The following is a 19,929-nucleotide window of genomic DNA, read 5'->3' as shown; positions in this document are numbered from 1 at the left end:
AATATTTTCATTTTTTAGCAAAAAATGAAAATAACATAGGCCTTAATACAGGCCACAAATTAATATTTGATAAGAGTAAATTATTTTTTGTATAAATATTTTATAAAATAATAGTTAAGAAACATTTGCCACAGTCAGTACCACGGATGGGTGGCCACTTGAGAATACTGTGTGCGGTTGCATTTTTATTTAAAATATATGGTATAATAAATAAGTATATATTTAAATTGATTACTTCATTGAAAATTTTAATAATATACTTTAATATTAATGATATTTATGAAAAATATATATTTGTAAAAATTTTCATTTATTACTGGCAACAGCCATACCACGTTGAAAACACCGGTTCTCGTCCGATCACCGAAGTTAAGCAACATTGGGCACAGTCAGTACTTGGATGGGTGACCGCTTGGGAACACTGTGTGCGGTTGCCTTTTTATATTAAAAATATAAATTATTTTTCTTCTTTTCTTTTTTTTTACACACCATATATAAATATATGTTATTTAGAAATGTAAAACCTTTTATATTATTCGTCAACAAATAAATATTATTTTTTGTATAAAATTTTATTGCATTTATACTCATATCATGGTTACTTTAAAGCGAGAAGTTTTTTTAATATTTCAAATGAATATAAAATAATATAAATTTTATGAAATTTATTTATTTTTAGAAATAGCAATCGCTTATAATTATAACAAAATTTTAATAATGTTTAATTTTATTTCAATAATTTATAATATATATATATATATATTTTTTTAATAAAAATAATATAACTCTTATTAATAATATATGGTTGGTCCTATATATAGGACCGAAAATATTTCTTATTTGTTTTATTTTTTTTTAAATTGTCATTTAAAAACGCTTATGCACGTTCTCCACGAATACGTCTTGCCAATTGTATATCCTTAGGCATAATTGTAACACGCTTTGCATGAATTGCGCATAAATTGGTATCTTCAAATAAACCTACTAAATAGGCTTCACTAGCTTCTTGTAATGCCATAACAGCTGAACTTTGGAAACGTAAATCGGTTTTAAAAATCTTGTGCAATTTCACGTACTAAACGTTGGAATGGTAATTTACGAATTAACAATTCAGTACTTTTTTGATAACGACGAATTTCTCGTAAAGCTACTGTACCAGGACGATATCTGTGTGGTTTTTTTACTCCACCAGTTGCTGGTGCACTTTTACGTGCAGCTTTCGTTGCTAATTGTTTTCTTGGTGCTTTACCACCAGTTGATTTACGTGCAGTTTGCTTGGTTCTAGCCATTTTCAAATAATAATGTTTTTACAAAAAAACACACAATTTTAAAAATTATATTCGACAATTTGATACTACAAAGTCAAATGTTTAAATGCGAAAATAAATGTGTTGTATTTATATTTATATGAAATTTCAAAATTTTTGTTGTCATATCCTATTGGATAGCTATCAGAGTATGGACTAATCAAATTGTATAGGCGTGGCTTAAAAAATCTTTAATGCTTTATATAAAAAGGCACAATTGTACCGGCGCTCACATACATTACAATACTTGTGAGGTTAACACACGTGTTATCCGTTCGTTAAAATATTGTAAATAATTTTTTATTAAAATGACTGGCAGAGGAAAAGGTGGAAAGGGTCTTGGAAAAGGGGGTGCAAACCGTCATCGAAAAGTTTTGCGTGATAATATCCAAGGTATTACAAAACCTGCAATTCGTCGTTTAGCACGACGAGGTGGAGTAAAACGTATCTCTGGTTTAATTTATGAAGAAACACGTGGTGTACTTAAAGTATTCCTTGAAAATGTTATTCGGGATGCTGTTACATATACTGAACACGCAAAACGTAAAACAGTTTACAAGCTATGGATGTTGTATATGCATTAAAACGACAAGGTCGTACTTTGTATGGTTTTGGAGGTTAAAGAAAATATAATAATTTACTTAAAATATTTAGTAAATTTATTAAAGAATATTTAATACATCCGATAAATTTAAACAGGCTTTCCTTTTTGGGAAGCCACTAATTTATTTATATAAGAGTAAATAAATTTGTTAATAAATATAACATATTATATAATTTGTTTACAACAAATTATTTTGTTTATAACATACATTACCAAATATTTTTATTATTTTTTTTTTTTTTATTGTAATATATCTGCAATAATAAATTATAATTTGTATATTATCTATTTTATTTTACAATAACTTATTGAATTTTTGAAAAAATTTATTAATAAATTAATATACTATTATATTTTTTATATATACAAGTTAAGAGTAACAAGTATCGATAGGAGATTATCGAATTTATAACTAATAAAACATTTCGCCTTAATCAAAGAAAATAAAGATTTTGCTATACCATTTTTTATACTTTCAATAAATAATTTATTATTAAATTTTTATTATTTCATTTATTTTTTAAAATTATTAAAAATATTTTTCTAATAATTATAAGCGTACATAAACAAGTAGTAAATGTAAAATGAAAAATAATAAAGGTAATGTAATGCATTTGCATTACACTGATTTACGATATATATTCCGCGATATCCTTTATTATATTTAAAATTAATAATATTGATATACTAATAATAGATATATTCAAGCTATTAATATATAAAATTTTATATTAAATATGATATTAATAATTGTTTATTTTATTTTTTTGTATATATAAAAATAATTTACTCTTATTTAAAAAATTTGATGGCTCTCTTAAAAAGAGAGCCGTTTTTATATGTTGATGTATTTTTATGTTATCAATTAAATAATATTTTCGATTTATTTATTTTGAACTTGTATATTTTGTAACAGCTTTAGTACCTTCACTAACAGCGTGCTTTGCCAATTCACCAGGGTAATAATAATCGGAACTGCGGTTTGAATTTCCCGACTTGTGATTGTTGAACGTTTATTATAAATGTGCTAAACGTGATGCTTCAGCAGCAATACGTTCAAAAATATCATTAACAAAACTGTTCATGATACTCATAGCTTTACTAGAGATACCAGTATCAGGATGCACTTGTTTTAATACTTTGTAAATGTAAATTGCATATGATTCCTTGCGCTTCCTCTTCTTTTTCTTATCACTCTTTGATATATTTTTTTGAGCTTTGCCAGCTTTTTTTGCTGCTTTTCCACTTGTTTTTGGTGCATTGTACAAACAATTAATATACACAGATAGTTACAGAACACCAGTCAGTATATGTATGAGCGTGTCGTGTATACAACTAGCGTATTATATACGCGAAGATGGATATAACAATAAAAATGAATACTACTCTCTGATTGGCTAAAAATAATACTATAAGGTGATTGGTTTATTTTAAAGTTTTATATTTTATAAATATTATAAATTAAAATACCCAAATAACATTTTAAACATTTATGTTACAATCCCGTAACGTACACATCTGTGTGATTATATTTACAAAAAAAAAATATTAATTAAATAAATTTATTCGCTATGTCTGGACGAGGTAAAGGTGGTAAAGTAAAGGGAAAGGCAAAGTCAAGATCAAGCCGAGCAGGATTACAATTTCCTGTTGGAAGAATTCACAGATTATTACGAAAAGGAAATTATGCTGAACGAGTAGGTGCTGGTGCCCCAGTATATTTGGCTGCTGTTATGGAATATTTGGCTGCAGAAGTTCTCGAGTTAGCTGGTAATGCTGCCCGTGATAACAAAAAAACACGTATCATTCCACGTCATTACAATTGGCAATTCGTAATGATGAAGAATTAAATAAATTATTATCTGGTGTAACAATTGCTCAAGGTGGTGTATTACCAAACATTCAAGCAGTGTTATTACCAAAGAAAACTGAAAAGAAAGCATAAATTAAAAACATTGCATAAATTTTTATAATAATAATACATCGATCATAGGCCTTTTAATAAAAGGCCACAAATTTATTTAAAATAAGAGTAAAAATTATTTTTATAAATAATATATTATAATATTTTTTTAAAGAATCAATTTAAATAATTATAAATTAATGATTCTTTTTTTTTTTTTCTTTTTTTATATGTTATTATGGAAATAATTCATCATATTATGATGACATTTAGGTAACATATTATAAGAATATTCATAAAAATATTATCAAAATAATATTGTATTATGATGATATTTAGACAAAATATTATAAGAATATACACAAAATATTATCAAAATAATATCATTAGATAACAAAACTGTTCATGATACTCATACCTTTACTAGAGATAAAAGTATCAGGATGCACTTGTATTAATACATATTATCACAACATCACAAAATATTTTTTAAAAGGAAAAATTTTTTTAAAATTATTATAAAATTTGATTGAATTAAATTTCAATTTATTTTTTTAATAATTAAAGAAAAAAAAAAAACAAAGCATATAAACTTTCTATTGAAAATGTTATTTTAAACTAGATGGCCAAGTGAACTTCGTTACACAAACAATATATGACGTATTCGTTATTTAAATAATCAGTATCCTTTGATATTATATCAATACGTTACTCTCTTCTTTTGATACATATTAATAAAATTTCAATTTATAAGATTTTATGTCAATTATATAAATAATATTATAAATTTTCTAATACATAAGTTAAGTAACAAAAAATTTGAATAACAAGATAAATTTATATATTATGTTTTAATACTCGATACTATAATATATCGCATCCGTTACCAATTATTCGGTATCCTTTGATTTATACACAGAATGAACTAAAAATATATATCAAATTTATTTTATTTATTTATATATTTAATATTATTATTATTTTATATTACAAAGTTTCTTAACGAAGCTTACAATGATTTCTCATATCGTACTTAACAAAATTATTTAGATCATATAAAATTTAAATTGTTAAAAAATTTGTATATTTATTATTATTATTATTTATTTTTATTAAAATTACATAACATAAAATTAATAATATTTTAATAATTATATAAATTAATTCTTATTTAAAATAATCTTATATTAATCTCAACAAAATACTCTAATAATATATTTTGTCATAAATTTTTTTATATTTAAAATAAATATTTATAATATATAAATACTTATATCAGTATAAAATTTCTTTATATAATTATGAAAAAATTAATTTAATAGTTAATTATTGATATTAATGCATAAATAAAAGTATTTTCTAATGAAATATATTTTGTCAATGTTCGATTAACACATTTCATAATAATACGTTTTCATTATTGACAAAAAAAGTTTTTCTAAAAATGAAATCTTATACTATAATATATATATTTATATATTAAATTTTTTAATTATTTATATACTAATAATTTATAATAAATCGATATTAAATAAAAAATAAAAATATATACTTTTTAAGTTTACCTTAAAAATATTATTGTTTTGTATGATTGAAATAATTAATATTAAACTATGTTTATTAATAATTGTTAATAAAAAAATTAAATATATTTTAATTTATAAAATAAATATTATTATTAAATTTATAATTTATTATTTATATATTATAGAAATTGAAAAAATAAATCATGTTTACTACTGACAGTAAATTAGAAATACTATTTAATTTTTATGTGTTTTCTACATGGTACTTTGACTTACATAGGGACTTATATTATTGTGAATAATGATATAATTGAAACCTTTATTTTTTATTTGATAGAATTATTATATTTTATCATTTAAATATTTATAATAAATACATTATTTTTATAAAGTAAAAAAATATGGCCGAAGAAAATTCTACAGCTGTTGCAGCAACTGCGGTTACTGCTGCTTCTACAACACCAACAAAAAAAAGCAACAGCTTCTGGTGCTAAACGTACAAAACAACATTCAAAACCAACACATCCACGTACATCAGAAATGGTTGTTAACGCAATTAAAAATTTAAAAGAACGTGGTGGTTCATCATTACAAGCAATTAAAAAATATTTAGCTGCAAATTATAAAGTGGATTCTGATAAAATTTCACCATTTATTAAAAAATATTTAAAAGCTGCTGTAACTGAGGGAGCCTTGGTACAAACTAAAGGTAAAGGTGCATCTGGTTCATTCAAATTGGCTGCTTCCGCTTCATCTAATTCTTCAGCTAAATCAAAAGTATCCAAAAAAGAAAGTGGAGCAAAAGGTTCAGCAAAGAGTGCTAAAAGTAAACGGGCACCAAAAGAAAAGAAAGCCACAACTACATCATTGGCAGCCAAAAAGCCTAAAGCAAAAAAAGCGACTCCATCATCATCAACTGCTGCTAAAAAAAGTTACTGCAAAATCATCAGCGGCATCAAAAAAAGCACCAGTTAAAGCAAAACCAGCAAAAAAGTACAAAATCCGCTGCCAAAAGTAGCCCTGCTCGTAAACCGAAAGCACCAAAAGCTAAGAAAGCTTCTGTTGCCAAATCATCTCCTACAAAAATTAAAAAAGCAGCACCAAAAAAGAAATGATCTGTTACTTTAATAATATATTGAAATATTTCATTATTTTTGCTAAAAAATGAAAATAACATAGGCCTTAATACAGGCCACAAATTAATATTTGATAAGAGTAAATTATTTTTTTGTATAAATATTTTATAAAATAATAGTTAAGAAACATTTGCCACAGTCAGTACCACGGATGGGTGGCCACTTGAGAATACTGTGTGCGGTTGCATTTTTATTTAAAATATATGGTATAATAAATAAGTATATATTTAAAATTTGATTACTTCATTGAAAATTTTAATAATATACTTTAATATTAATGATATTTATGAAAAATATATATTTGTAAAAATTTTCATTTATTACTGGCAACAGCCATACCACGTTGATAAACACCGGTTCTCGTCCGATCACCGAAGTTAAGCAACATTGGGCACAGTCAGTACTTGGATGGGTGACCGCTTGGGAACACTGTGTGCGGTTGCCTTTTTATATTAAAAATATAAATTATTTTTCTTCTTTTCTTTTTTTTTACACACCATATATAAATATATGTTATTTAGAAATGTAAACCTTTTATATTATTCGTCAACAAATAAATATTATTTTTTGTATAAAATTTTATTTGCATTTATAACTCATATCATGGTTACTTTAAAGCGAGAAGTTTTTTTAATATTTCAAATGAATATAAAATAATATAAATTTTATGAAATTTATTTATTTTTAGAAATAGCAATCGCTTATAATTATAACAAAATTTTAATAATGTATAATTTTATTTCAATAATTTATATATATTATATATATATATTTTTTAATAAAAATAATATACTCTTATTTAATAATATATGTTGGTCCTATATATAGGACCGAAAATATTTCTTATTTGTTTTTTTTTTTTTTAAATTGTCATTTAAAAACGCTTATGCACGTTCTCCACGAATACGTCTTGCCAATTGTATATCCTTAGGCATAATTGTAACACGCTTTGCATGAATTGCGCATAAATTGGTATCTTCAAATAAACCTACTAAAATAGGCTTCACTAGCTTCTTGTAATGCCATAACAGCTGAACTTTGGAAACGTAAATCGGTTTTAAAATCTTGTGCAATTTCACGTACTAAACGTTGGAATGGTAATTTACGAATTAACAATTCAGTACTTTTTTGATAACGACGAATTTCTCGTAAAGCTACTGTACCAGGACGATATCTGTGTGGTTTTTTTACTCCACCAGTTGCTGGTGCACTTTTACGTGCAGCTTTCGTTGCTAATTGTTTTCTTGGTGCTTTACCACCAGTTGATTTACGTGCAGTTTGCTTGGTCTAGCCATTTTCAAATAATAATGTTTTTACAAAAAAACACACAATTTTAAAAATTATATTCGACAATTTGATACTACAAAGTCAAATGTTTAAATGCGAAATAAATGTGTTGTATTTATATTTATATGAAATTTCAAAATTTTTTGTTGTCATATCCTATTGGATAGCTATCAGGAGTTGACTAATCAAATTGTATAGGCGTGGCTTAAAAAATCTTTAATGCTTTATATAAAAAGGCACAATTGTACCGGCGCTCACATACATTACAATACTTGTGAGGTTAACACACGTGTTATCCGTTCGTTAAAATATTGTAAATAATTTTAATAAAAATGACTGGCAGAGGAAAAGGTGGAAAGGGTCTTGGAAAAGGGGGTGCAAAACGTCATAGAAAAGTTTTGCGTGATAATATCCAAGGTATTACAAAACCTGCAATTCGTCGTTTAGCACGACGAGGTGGAGTAAAACGTATCTCTGGTTTAATTTATGAAGAAACACGTGGTGTACTTAAAGTATTCCTTGAAAATGTTATTCGGGATGCCTGTTACATATACTGAAAACACGCAAAAACGTAAAACAGTTACAGCTATGGATGTTGTATATGCATTAAAACGACAAGGTCGTACTTTGTATGGTTTTGGAGGTTAAGAAAATATAATAATTTACTTAAAATATTTAGTAAATTTATTAAAGAATATTTAATACATCCGATAAATTTAAACAGGCTTTCCTTTTTGGAAGCCACTAATTTTATTTATATAAGAGTAAATAAATTTGTTAATAAATAGAACATATTATATAATTTGTTTACAACAAATTATTTTGTTTATAACATACATTACCAAATATTTTTATTTATTTTTTTTTTTTTTTATTGTAATATATCTGCAATATAAATTATAATTTGTATATTATCTATTTTATTTTACAATAACTTATTGAATTTTTGAAAAAATTTTATTATAAATTAATATACTATTATATTTTTTATATATACAAGTTAAGAGTAACAAGTATCGATAGGAGATTATCGAATTTATAACTAATAAAACATTTCGCCTTAATCAAAGAAAATAAAGATTTTGCTATACCATTTTTTATACTTTCAATAAATAATTTATTATTAAATTTTTATTATTTCATTTATTTTTTAAAATTATTAAAAATATTTTTCTAATAATTATAAGCGTACATAAACAAGTAGTAAATGTAAAATGAAAATAATAAAGGGAATGTAATGCATTTGCATTACACTGATTTACGATATATATTCCGCGATATCCTTTATTATATTTAAAATTAATAATATTGATATACTAATAATAGATAATATTCAAGCTATTAATATATAAAATTTTATATTAAATATGATATTAATAATTGTTTATTTTATTTTTTTGTATATATAAAAATAATTTACTCTTATTTAAAAAATTTGATGGCTCTCTTAAAAAGAGAGCCGTTTTTATATGTTGATGTATTTTTATGTTATCAATTAAATAATATTTTCGATTTATTTATTTTGAACTTGTATATTTTGTAACAGCTTTAGTACCTTCACTAACAGCGTGCTTTGCCAATTCACCAGGTAATAATAATCGAACTGCGGTTTGAATTTCCCGACTTGTGATTGTTGAACGTTTATTATAATGTGCTAAACGTGATGCTTCAGCAGCAATACGTTCAAAAATATCATTAACAAAACTGTTCATGATACTCATACGCTTTACTAGAGATACCAGTATCAGGATGCACTTGTTTTTAATACTTTGTAAATGTAAATTGCATATGATTCCTTGCGCTTCCTCTTCTTTTTCTTATCACTCTTTGATATATTTTTTTGAGCTTTGCCAGCTTTTTTTGCTGCTTTTCCACTTGTTTTTGGTGGCATTGTTACAAACAATTAATATACACAGATAGTTACAGAACACCAGTCTGGTATATGTATGAGCGTGTCGTGTATACAACTAGCGTATTATATACGCGAAGATGGATATAACAATAAAAATGAATACTACTCTCTGATTGGCTAAAAATAATACTATAAGGTGATTGGTTTATTTTTAAAAGTTTTATATTTTATAAATATTATAAATTAAAATACCCAAATAACATTTTAAACATTTATGTTACAATCCCCGTAACGTACACATCTGTGTGATTATATTTACAAAAAAAAATATTAATTAAATAAATTTATTCGCTATGTCTGGACGAGGTAAAGGTGGTAAAGTAAAGGGAAAGGCAAAGTCAAGATCAAGCCGAGCAGGAATACAATTTCCTTTTCGTAATAATTCACAGATTATTACGAAAAGGAAATTATGCTGAACGAGTAGGTGCTGGTGCCCCAGTATATTTGGCTGCTGTTATGGAATATTTGGCTGCAGAAGTTCTCGAGTTAGCTGGTAATGCTGCCCGTGATAACAAAAAAACACGTATCATTCCACGTCATTTACAATTGGCAATTCGTAATGATGAAGAATTAAATAAATTATTATCTGGTGTAACAATTGCTCAAGGTGGTGTATTACCAAACATTCAAGCAGTGTTAAGTACCAAAGAAAACTGAAAAGGAAAGCATAAATTAAAAAACATTGCATTAATTTTTATAATAATAATACAATCGATCATAGGCCTTTTAATAAAAAGGCCACAAATTTATTTAAAATAAGAGTAAAAATTATTTTTATAAATAATATATTATAATATTTTTTTAAAGAATCAATTTAAATAATTATAAATTAATGATTCTTTTTTTTTTTTTTCTTTTTTTATATGTTATTATGGAAATAATTCATCATATTATGATGACATTTAGGTAACATATTATAAGAATATTCATAAAATATTATCAAAATAATATTGTATTATGATGATATTTAGACAAAATATTATAAGAATATACACAAAATATTATCAAAATAATATCATTAGATAACAAAACTGTTCATGATACTCATACCTTTACTAGAGATAAAAGTATCAGGATGCACTTGTATTAATACATATTATCACAACATCACAAAATATTTTTTAAAAGGAAAAATTTTTTTAAAATTATTATAAAATTTGATTGAATTAAATTTCAATTTATTTTTTTAATAATTAAAGAAAAAAAAAAAAAACAAAGCATATAAACTTTCTATTGAAAATGTTATTTTAAACTAGATGGCCAAGTGACTTCGTTACACAAACAATATATGACGTATTCGTTATTTAAATAATCAGTATCCTTTGATATTATATCAATACGTTACTCTCTTCTTTTGATACATATTAATAAAATTTCAATTTATAAGATTTTATGTCAATTATATAAATAATATTATAAAATTTCTAAATACATAAGTTAAGTAACAAAAAATTTGAATAACAAGATAAATTTATATATTATGTTTATAATACTCGATACTATTATATATCGCATCCGTTACCAATTATTCGGTATCCTTTGATTTATACACAGAATGAACTAAAAATATATATCAAATTTATTTTATTTATTTTATATATTTAATATTATTATTATTATTTTATATTACAAAGTTTCTTAACGAAGCTTACAATGATTTTCTCATATCGTACTTAACAAAATTATTTAGATCATATAAAATTTAAATTGTTAAAAAATTTGTATATTTTATTATTATTATTATTTATTTTTATTAAAATTACATAACATAAAATTAATAATATTTTAATAATTATATAAATTAATTCTTATCTCTAAAATAATCTTATATTAATCTCAACAAATACTCTAATAATATATTTTGTCATAAAATTTTTTTATATTTAAAATAAATATTATAATATATAAATACTTATATCAGTATAAAATTTCTTTATATAATTATGAAAAAATTAATTTAATAGTTAATTATTGATATTAATGCATAAATAAAAAGTATTTTCTAATGAAATATATTTTGTCAATGTTCGATTAACACATTTCATAATAATACGTTTATCATTATTGAACAAAAAAAGTTTTTCTAAAAATGAAATCTTATACTATAATATATAATATTTTATCATTTAAATTTTTTAATTATTTATATACTAATAATTTATAATAAATCGATATTAAATAAAAAATAAAAATATATACTTTTTAAGTTTACCTTAAAAATATTATTGTTTTGTATGATTGAAATAATTAATATTAAACTATGTTTATTAATAATTGTAATAAAAAAATTAAATATATTTTAATTTATAAATAAATATTATTATTAAATTTATAATTTATTATTTTATATATTATAGAAATTGAAAAAATAAATCATGTTTACTACGACAGTAAATTAGAAATACTATTTAATTTTTATGTGTTTTCTACATGGTACTTTGACTTACATAGGGACTTATATTATTGTGAATAATGATATAATTGAAAACCTTTATTTTTTATTTGATAGAATTATTATATTTTATCATTTAAATATTTATATAAATACATTATTTTTATAAAGTAAAAAAATATGGCCGAAGAAAATTCTACAGCTGTTGCAGCAACTGCGGTTACTGCTGCTTCTACAACACCAACAAAAAAAGCAACAGCTTCTGGTGCTAAACGCTACAAAACAACATTCAAAACCAACACATCCACGTACATCAGAAATGTTGTTAACGCAATTAAAAATTTAAAAGAACGTGGTGGTTCATCATTACAAGCAATTAAAAAATAATTAGCTGCAAATTATAAAGTGGATTCTGATAAAATTTCACCATTTATTAAAAAATATTTAAAAGCTGCTGTAACTGAGGGAGCCTTGGTACAAACTAAAGGTAAAGGTGGCATCTGGTTCATTCAAATTGGCTGCTTCCGCTTCATCTTAATTCTTCAGCTAAATCAAAAGTATCCAAAAAAGAAAGTGGAGCAAAAGGTTCCAGCAAAGAGTGCTAAAAGTAAACGGGCACCAAAAGAAAAGAAAGCCACAACTACATCATTGGCAGCCAAAAAGCCTAAAGCAAAAAAAAGCGACTCCATCACATCATCAACTGCTGCTAAAAAAGTTACTGCAAAAATCATCAGCGGCATCAAAAAAAGCACCAGTTAAAGCAAAACCAGCAAAAAGTACAAAATCCGCTGCCAAAAGTAGCCCTCGCTCGTAAACCGAAAGCACCAAAAGCTAAGAAAGCTTCTGTTGCCAAATCATCTCCTACAAAAATTAAAAAGCAGCACCAAAAAAAAATGATCTGTTACTTTAATAATATATTGAAATATTTCATTATTTTTGCTAAAAAATGAAAATAACATAGGCCTTAATACAGGCCACAAATTAATATTTGATAAGAGTAAATTATTTTTTTGTATAAATATTTTATAAAATAATAGTTAAGGAAACATTTGCCACAGTCAGTACCACGGATGGGTGGCCACTTGAGAATACTGTGTGCGGTTGCATTTTTATTTAAAATATATGGTATAATAAATAAGTATATATTTAAATTGATTACTTCATTGAAAATTTTAATAATATACTTTAATATTAATGATATTTATGAAAAATATATATTTGTAAAAATTTTCATTTATTACTGGCAACTAGCCATACCACGTTGAAAACACCGGTTTCTCGTCCGATCACCGAAGTTAAGCAACATTGGGCACAGTCAGTACTTGGATGGGTGACCGCTTGGGAACACTGTGTGCGGTTGCCTTTTTATATTAAAAATATAAATTATTTTTCTTCTTTTTCTTTTTTTTTACACACCATATATAAATATATGTTATTTAGAAATGTAAACCTTTTATATTATTCGTCAACAAATAAATATTATTTTTTGTATAAAATTTATTGCATTTATAACTCATATCATGGTTACTTTAAAGCGAGAAGTTTTTTTAATATTTCAAATGAATATAAAATAATATAAATTTTATGAAATTTATTTATTTTTAGAAATAGCAATCGCTTATAATTATAACAAAATTTTAATAATGTTTAATTTTATTTCAATAATTTATATATATATATATATATATATTTTTTAATAAAAATAATATACTCCTTATTTAAATAATATATGTTGGTCCTATATATAAGGACCGAAAATATTTCTTATTTGTTTTTTTTTTTTTTAAATTGTCATTTAAAACGCTTATGCACGTATCTCCACGAATACGTCTTGCCAATTGTATATCCTTAGGCATAATTGTAAAACGCTTTGCATGAATTGCGCATAAATTGGTATCTTCAAATAAACCTACTAAATAGGCTTCACTAGGCTTCTTGTAATGCCATAACAGCTGAACTTTGAAAACGTAAATCGGTTTTAAAATCTTGTGCAATTTCACGTACTAAACGTTGGAATGGTAATTTACGAATTAACAATTCAGTACTTTTTGATAACGACGAATTTCTCGTAAAGCTACTGTACCAGGACGATATCTGTGTGGTTTTTTTACTCCACCAGTTGCTGGTGCACTTTTACGTGCAGCTTTCGTTGCTAATTGTTTTCTTGGTGCTTTACCACCAGTTGATTTACGTGCAGTTTGCTTGGTTCTAGCCATTTTCAAATAATAATGTTTTTACAAAAAAAACACACAATTTTAAAAATTATATTCGACAATTTGATACTACAAAGTCAAATGTTTAAATGCGAAATAAATGTGTTGTATTTATATTTATATGAAATTTCAAAATTTTTGTTGTCATATCCTATTGGATAGCTATCAGAGTATGGACTAATCAAATTGTATAGGCGTGGCTTAAAAAATCTTTAATGCTTTATATAAAAAAGGCACAATTGTACCGGCGCTCACATACATTACAATACTTGTGAGGTTAACACACGTGTTAACCGTTCGTTAAAATATTGTAAATAATTTTTTATTAAAATGACTGGGCAGAGGAAAAGTGGAAAGGGTCTTGGAAAAGGGGGGTGCAAAACGTCATAGAAAAGTTTTGCGTGATAATATCCAAGGTATTACAAAACCTGCAATTCGTCGTTTAGCACGACGAGGTGGAGTAAAACGTATCTCTGGTTTAATTTAAGAAGAAAACACGTAGTGTACTTAAAGTATTCCTTGAAAATGTTATTCGGGATGCTGTTACATATACTGAACACGCAAAAAGCTAAAACAGTTACAGCTATGGATGTTGTATATGCATTAAAACGACAAGGTCGTACTTTGTATGGTTTTGGAGGTTAAGAAAATATAATAATTTACTTAAAATATTTAGTAAATTTATTAAAGAATATTTAATACATCCGATAAATTTAAACAGGCTTTCCTTTTTGGGAAGCCACTAATTTTATTTTATATAAGAGTAAATAAATTTGTTAATAAATATAACATATTATATAATTTGTTTACAACAAATTATTTTGTTTATAACATACATTACAATATATCTGCAATAATAAATTATAATTTGTATATTATCTATTTTATTTTACAATAACTTATTGAATTTTTGAAAAAATTTTATTATAAATTAATATACTATTATATTTTTTATATATACAAGTTAAGAGTAACAAGTATCGATAGGAGATTATCGAATTTATAACTAATAAAACATTTCGCCTTAATCAAAGAAAATAAAGATTTTGCTATACCATTTTTTATACTTTCAATAAATAATTTATTATTAAATTTTTATTATTTCATTTATTTTTTAAAATTATTAAAAATATTTTTCTAATAATTATAAGCGTACATAAACAAGTAGTAAATGTAAAATGAAAATAATAAAGGTAATGTAATGCATTTGCATTACACTGATTTACGATATATATTCCGCGATATCCTTTATTATATTTAAAATTAATAATATTGATATACTAATAATAGATATATTCAAGCTATTAATATATAAAATTTTATATTAAATATGATATTAATAATTGTTTATTTTATTTTTTTGTATATATAAAAATAATTTACTCTTATTTAAAAAATTTGATGGCTCTCTTAAAAAGAGAGCCGTTTTTATATGTTGATGTATTTTTATGTTATCAATTAAATAATATTTTCGATTTATTTATTTTGAACTTGTATATTTTGTAACAGCTTTAGTACCTTCACTAACAGCGTGCTTTGCCAATTCACCAGGTAATAATAATCGAACTGCGGTTTGAATTTCCCGACTTGTGATTGTTGAACGTTTATTATAATGTGCTAAACGTGATGCTTCAGCAGCAATACGTTCAAAAATATCATTAACAAAACTGTTCATGATACTCATAGCTTTACTAGAGATACCAGTATCAGGATGCACTTGTTTTAATACTTTGTAAATGTAAATTGCATATGATTCCTTGCGCTTCCTCTTCTTTTTCTTATCACTCTTTGATATATTTTTTTGAGCTTTGCCAGCTTTTTTTGCTGCTTTTCCACTTGTTTTTGGTGGCATTGTTACAAACAATTAATATACACAGATAGTTACAGAACACCAGTCAGTATATGTATGAGCGTGTCGTGTATACAACTAGCGTATTATATACGCGAAGATGGATATAACAATAAAAATGAATACTACTCTCTGATTGGCTAAAAATAATACTATAAGGTGATTGGTTTATTTTTAAAGTTTTATATTTTATAAATATTATAAATTAAAATACCCAAATAACATTTTAAACATTTATGTTACAATCCCCGTAACGTACACATCTGTGTGATTATATTTACAAAAAAAAATATTAATTAAATAAATTTATTCGCTATGTCTGGACGAGGTAAAGGTGGTAAAGTAAAGGGAAAGGCAAAGTCAAGATCAAGCCGAGCAGGATTACAATTTCCTGTTGGAAGAATTCACAGATTATTACGAAAAGGAAATTATGCTGAACGAGTAGGTGCTGGTGCCCCAGTATATTTGGCTGCTGTTATGGAATATTTGGCTGCAGAAGTTCTCGAGTTAGCTGGTAATGCTGCCCGTGATAACAAAAAAACACGTATCATTCCACGTCATTTACAATTGGCAATTCGTAATGATGAAGAATTAAATAAATTATTATCTGGTGTAACAATTGCTCAAGGTGGTGTATTACCAAACATTCAAGCAGTGTTATTACCAAAGAAAACTGAAAAGAAAGCATAAATTAAAAACATTGCATTAATTTTTATAATAATAATACATCGATCATAGGCCTTTTAATAAAAGGCCACAAATTTATTTAAAATAAGAGTAAAAATTATTTTTATAAATAATATATTATAATATTTTTTTAAAGAATCAATTTAAATAATTATAAATTAATGATTCTTTTTTTTTTTTTCTTTTTTTATATGTTATTATGGAAATAATTCATCATATTATGATGACATTTAGGTAACATATTATAAGAATATTCATAAAATATTATCAAAATAATATTGTATTATGATGATATTTAGACAAAATATTATAAGAATATACACAAAATATTATCAAAATAATATCATTAGATAACAAAACTGTTCATGATACTCATACCTTTACTAGAGATAAAAGTATCAGGATGCACTTGTATTAATACATATTATCACAACATCACAAAATATTTTTTAAAAGGAAAAATTTTTTTAAAATTATTATAAAATTTGATTGAATTAAATTTCAATTTATTTTTTTAATAATTAAAGAAAAAAAAAAAACAAAGCATATAAACTTTCTATTGAAAATGTTATTTTAAACTAGATGGCCAAGTGAACTTCGTTACACAAACAATATATGACGTATTCGTTATTTAAATAATCAGTATCCTTTGATATTATATCAATACGTTACTCTCTTCTTTTGATACATATTAATAAAATTTCAATTTATAAGATTTTATGTCAATTATATAAATAATATTATAAATTTTCTAAATACATAAGTTAAGTAACAAAAAATTTGAATAACAAGATAAATTTATATATTATGTTTTAATACTCGATACTATAATATATCGCATCCGTTACCAATTATTCGGTATCCTTTGATTTATACACAGAATGAACTAAAAATATATATCAAATTTATTTTATTTATTTATATATTTAATATTATTATTATTATTTTATATTACAAAGTTTCTTAACGAAGCTTACAATGATTTCTCATATCGTACTTAACAAAATTATTTAGATCATATAAAATTTAAATTGTTAAAAAATTTGTATATTTATTATTATTATTATTTATTTTTATTAAAATTACATAACATAAAATTAATAATATTTTAATAATTATATAAATTAATTCTTATTTAAAATAATCTTATATTAATCTCAACAAATACTCTAATAATATATTTTGTCATAAATTTTTTTATATTTAAAATAAATATTATAATATATAAATACTTATATCAGTATAAAATTTCTTTATATAATTATGAAAAAATTAATTTAATAGTTAATTATTGATATTAATGCATAAATAAAAGTATTTTCTAATGAAATATATTTTGTCAATGTTCGATTAACACATTTCATAATAATACGTTTTCATTATTGACAAAAAAAGTTTTTCTAAAAATGAAATCTTATACTATAATATATATATTTATATATTAAATTTTTTAATTATTTATATACTAATAATTTATAATAAATCGATATTAAATAAAAAATAAAAATATATACTTTTTAAGTTTACCTTAAAAATATTATTGTTTTGTATGATTGAAATAATTAATATTAAACTATGTTTATTAATAATTGTTAATAAAAAAATTAAATATATTTTAATTTATAAAATAAATATTATTATTAAATTTATAATTTATTATTTTATATATTATAGAAATTGAAAAAATAAATCATGTTTACTACGACAGTAAATTAGAAATACTATTTAATTTTTATGTGTTTTCTACATGGTACTTTGACTTACATAGGGACTTATATTATTGTGAATAATGATATAATTGAAAACCTTTATTTTTTATTTGATAGAATTATTATATTTTATCATTTAAATATTTATAATAAATACATTATTTTTATAAAGTAAAAAAATATGGCCGAAGAAAATTCTACAGCTGTTGCAGCAACTGCGGTTACTGCTGCTTCTACAACACCAACAAAAAAAGCAACAGCTTCTGGTGCTAAACGTACAAAACAACATTCAAAACCAACACATCCACGTACATCAGAAATGGTTGTTAACGCAATTAAAAATTTAAAAGAACGTGGTGGTTCATCATTACAAGCAATTAAAAAATATTTAGCTGCAAATTATAAAGTGGATTCTGATAAAATTTCACCATTTATTAAAAAATATTTAAAAGCTGCTGTAACTGAGGGAGCCTTGGTACAAACTAAAGGTAAAGGTGCATCTGGTTCATTCAAATTGGCTGCTTCCGCTTCATCTAATTCTTCAGCTAAATCAAAAGTATCCAAAAAAGAAAGTGGAGCAAAAGGTTCAGCAAAGAGTGCTAAAAGTAAACGGGCACCAAAAGAAAAGAAAGCCACAACTACATCATTGGCAGCCAAAAAGCCTAAAGCAAAAAAAGCGACTCCATCATCATCAACTGCTGCTAAAAAAGTTACTGCAAAATCATCAGCGGCATCAAAAAAAGCACCAGTTAAAGCAAAACCAGCAAAAAGTACAAAATCCGCTGCCAAAAGTAGCCCTGCTCGTAAACCGAAAGCACCAAAAGCTAAGAAAGCTTCTGTTGCCAAATCATCTCCTACAAAAATTAAAAAAGCAGCACCAAAAAAGAAATGATCTGTTACTTTAATAATATATTGAAATATTTCATTATTTTTGCTAAAAAATGAAAATAACATAGGCCTTAATACAGGCCACAAATTAATATTTGATAAGAGTAAATTATTTTTTGTATAAATATTTTATAAAATAATAGTTAAGAAACATTTGCCACAGTCAGTACCACGGATGGGTGGCCACTTGAGAATACTGTGTGCGGTTGCATTTTTATTTAAAATATATGGTATAATAAATAAGTATATATTTAAATTGATTACTTCATTGAAAATTTTAATAATATACTTTAATATTAATGATATTTATGAAAAATATATATTTGTAAAAATTTTCATTTATTACTGGCAACAGCCATACCACGTTGAAAACACCGGTTCTCGTCCGATCACCGAAGTTAAGCAACATTGGGCACAGTCAGTACTTGGATGGGTGACCGCTTGGGAACACTGTGTGCGGTTGCCTTTTTATATTAAAAATATAAATTATTTTTCTTCTTTTCTTTTTTTTTACAC

At 24.2% G+C, this 19,929-nt stretch overlaps 3 non-coding genes and 1 pseudogene across 3 annotated transcripts; all 4 read left to right on the top strand.

Moving 5' to 3' along the window:
- The first annotated feature begins 318 nt into the window (after window positions 1-318).
- LOC123303829 lies at window positions 319-437 on the top strand. The gene has a single exon (XR_006535912.1). It is a non-coding gene; the product is annotated as a 5S ribosomal RNA (ribosomal RNA).
- Window positions 438-6,801: 6,364 nt separating this feature from the next.
- LOC123303830 lies at window positions 6,802-6,921 on the top strand. Its single transcript, XR_006535913.1, has one exon. It is a non-coding gene; the product is annotated as a 5S ribosomal RNA (ribosomal RNA).
- A 6,388-nt stretch (window positions 6,922-13,309) lies between these two features.
- Window positions 13,310-13,430, top strand: LOC123303831 (annotated as a pseudogene).
- Window positions 13,431-19,760: 6,330 nt separating this feature from the next.
- LOC123303828 lies at window positions 19,761-19,879 on the top strand. Its single transcript, XR_006535911.1, has one exon. It is a non-coding gene; the product is annotated as a 5S ribosomal RNA (ribosomal RNA).
- The last annotated feature ends 50 nt before the right edge of the window (window positions 19,880-19,929 follow it).

This window comes from Chrysoperla carnea (genome assembly GCF_905475395.1).
Source record: "Chrysoperla carnea chromosome X unlocalized genomic scaffold, inChrCarn1.1 SUPER_X_unloc_143, whole genome shotgun sequence".
Lineage (NCBI taxonomy): Eukaryota > Metazoa > Arthropoda > Insecta > Neuroptera > Chrysopidae > Chrysoperla > Chrysoperla carnea.
The sequence above is the reverse complement of the archived record's forward strand: the minus strand, read 5'-3'. Positions and strand labels throughout refer to the sequence as shown.